This window comes from Odontesthes bonariensis, chromosome 4, assembly GCF_027942865.1.
Source record: "Odontesthes bonariensis isolate fOdoBon6 chromosome 4, fOdoBon6.hap1, whole genome shotgun sequence".
In the NCBI taxonomy this organism is placed as follows: domain Eukaryota; kingdom Metazoa; phylum Chordata; class Actinopteri; order Atheriniformes; family Atherinopsidae; genus Odontesthes; species Odontesthes bonariensis.
Window position 1 is genome coordinate 27,976,839 of NC_134509.1, and position 3,547 is coordinate 27,980,385.

Genomic DNA, 3,547 nt, shown 5'->3' on the forward strand with positions numbered 1-3,547 from the left:
AAAATAATTGAGTTATTTCTGAACAACCGACACTTTAACTTTTTACATATATTTAGATGACAGTAAAATCGGTAAAAGCAAGACGCAAGGAGAAACGCAAGCCCTTGCGCGGTTGCAAGCCCCCCATTGCGAGCTTGCGTGTGTCACCTCATTTTTCTAAACTTTACGCAAGAAAAGACGCAAGCCTACTACTTGAAAACGGCATACTCATCGATCAGACAGTATGCAGAGCGTTTAAGGCTGAGTTATACTTCTTTTTACTGCCCTTGCGCTTTCTTCTTGCGTTTATGTAAATGGCTCGAGACGTTTATACTTCATTTAGCTTTGCCGGCGCTTGCGTGTGCTGCGTGGCGATTTACTGCCAGGAGAGTGGGTGGAGCATCGGGTTTTTTCAATGACAAGCCTACTATGATGAAAGGAAATTCACCGCCAGGACCTCTTCGAGTGATTCATGCTTCTTCTTGTTGTAAATAGCCGGTATTTTGTCAGATTTTCAACACCTTGGCGGTCTAAACGACTACTTTCTCGCCTGAAAATGTTTCAAATGTTGCCAAAGTTATATATTTACAGAGTTTATAGCTTAAGGGAAATCAGCTTTTCAGGCCGGCTGATTTCGGCTCGGACAGGAGTGAAGTGCACTGTGTGTAAACGCTCTGCATGCTGTCTGATCGATGAGTATGCCGTTTTCAAGTAGTAGGCTTGCGTCTTTTCTTGCGTAAAGTTTAGAAAAATGAGGTGACACACGCAAGCTCGCAATGGGGGGCTTGCAACCGCGCAAGGGCTTGCGTTTCTTCTTTCGTCTTGCTTTGCGTCTTGCGTTACCGACTATAAACCAGGCTTTACACACAGTGCACTTCACTCGTGTCCGAGCCGAAATGAGCCGGCCTGAAAAGCTGATTTCCCTTAAGCTATAAACTGTGTAAATATATAACTTTAGCAACATTTGAAACATTTTCAGGCAAGAAAGTAGTCGTTTAGACCGCCAAGGTGTTGAAAATCTGACAAAATACCGGCTATTTACAAGAAGAAGAAGCATGAATCCACTCGAAGAGGTCCTGGCGGTGAATTTGCTTTCATCGTAGTAGGCTTGTCATTGAAAAAACCCGCTACTCCACCTACTCTCCTGGCAGTGAATCGCCACGCAGCACACGCAAGCGCCGGCAAAGCTAAATGAAGTATAAACGTCTCGAGCCATTTACATAAACGCAAGAAGAAAGCGCAAGGGCAGTAAAAAGAAGTATAACTCAGCCTTCAGTCAGCAAGCCAGCAAATCTATGACAGAATTGCTGAATAAGAAAAGAATAAAGGTATTGCAATGGTCCAATCAAAGTCCAGACCCCAACATGATTGAAATGCTTTGGTGGGACATTAAGAGAGATTTCAACAGACACACAAAAAAAATATTAATATAATCTTTATCAGTATGTAAAACGTTTGAATTGAAAGAGGATGTCCTTTATGTGTCACATGACTGGCTGTGTAAGGAAATAATGTTTGCAGTGACCATTTTAACTAGGATGGCCAAACCACAGCAACTTTTCCTGAAGAGAAGAACTGCTCTGAGAGTAGAGATGCCTTCTACAGACACAGTGAAGACAATCCGAGCCATTTCATGTTGGTTATTGGCATCAGTTCATAAACATGGCAGGGTTAATGGCAAACAAACACCTTTTCTTTGAAACAAACAAGTGCCACTTGATTCATTTTGCCATTGTTTTTCAGAAGCTAGTTAACTGGCATCTGCAAATTTGGAATTGATAGCTATATAACACAATGAGGGAAAGACTTTTCCCTCATTGTGAATGTAAAAGTTGTGGAAAGTAACAAAACCAAAGTGCACTAGAAAGTTATCAGCACTTGGAGCCATATCATAAAGAGTTAAGCACACATGTATGTGGATATGGACTTTTAATGCCTACATGCTGTGGATAAAACCTCTGCTCTCTCTGCTTCTTGTCTAGTGTATCAACCACTGTTTTGTTTTTTTTCCAAGATAATTCCCTTTCTATTAATCAGAAACCCTTCTGAGAGAAATCTAACTTTCTGCCAGAAAATGATTCACAAAAAGCACATTAGATTTCCCAGAAACCTCTGTTACTGACACTATGCAGCTGGTTAATGAAAGGCCCAAATGAAATTAGAAAAATAAAAATAGATTAATTCATGTGTAAATCGATACCTTATTTTTTTTTTTTAACACATTAGACCACAGTCACTTTTTATTCTTTCTTCCAACATAATCAAAGAAAGCTGTTGCCAAATGAAGGCTAGCCGCAAATTCAACATGGCAGACTCACCAGGTGTGGCCAATCGCTCATCAACCGTCCAGATCCAGATATAAGGCTCTCCTTCCTGGGCTCTCCCTGTTCGCCAGCAAGCTGCATCCCACCACCTCCCCATCTCCACCCGGTGTCTCAAGGTCCTCGGTATCTCCTTCCTTCGTACGACTCCGCCACCAGGTTCGGGTCCCGGGGGGGAAGATATCCAGCATCTATCTCCCTATGCCGGACTTTCAAGCTCACAGCGGTTCAGCTTGCATGTCCTCCGCCAGGGCCCAAGCGCCAAAGAAATATTGACAATAAACCTTGCAATTGTCTCCCTCTCTCTCCGTGTGAGTCTCTCCAGGTTGAAATGAGTTCATCATGGCCACGAGGAAAAAGAGCATCAAGGTAATACACAGATAGTACTGCAATGATTAATGTCAGTCTTGAATACCTTTTCATAGAGCTACCTGTGACAAAAAAGATTTGCTGTAGCTCATTTATAAAGCTGGTGTGTTTTCATTGATAGAAATCATCAGGTAATTATCACAAAAAAAAAGTCCAGCTCTATTGGACTTTTCAGCACCACTCAGAGGAAAATTGTAAACATTTATTTGGTTGGAAAACCGGTTTTGCAGGTTAACATATATTTATTTCACAAAGGGTTCCAAAGATATGGACATGTTGGTCATTCTGCATCTTTTGGATAGCTGTGTCAGCCTTTATGAGTCCATAACTAATAAAGGCTGTAAAAGTAATTAACAAGTGACTTTGATGGAAGGGTTTATATGTTGCTCTTGTTCGCTGAAAGTTTTCCTTTGTCCGAGTCAAGAAAAACTCAACTGATTGCAACAATGTGATGTGTTTTCAAGAAATCAGATAAAATCTTGGTGTTGCGGTCCAAACTCGAGGCTCATTTGTTCAGCACAGCCTACACCCTGTCTTAACTATCAGCTGGAGCCTGTCATTCATTATTTCTGCAATGGACTGGAAATGTATTGCCTGCTATTTCTATCTGTAAAGACACTTAAACACACACACACGCAAGAATGCTTACCGTGTGTCTGTGCGTGCATACTTTGCTCTTTCTAGGTCCAAAAAAAGAGGAGCCAACTTTTTTTTTTTTTTTTTTTTTGTAGTGACTGAATGGTGGACCCCATGCTTTCAAAGGTATTTTTAAGTGTCAAAACGTTGTTCAATGGTTTAGGTTCAGGTTCAGTATTCAGCTGTTGGGGTTTGGGGTTAGGGTAGGAAATGCAAATGTGCCAATAGTGAACCATCACAAA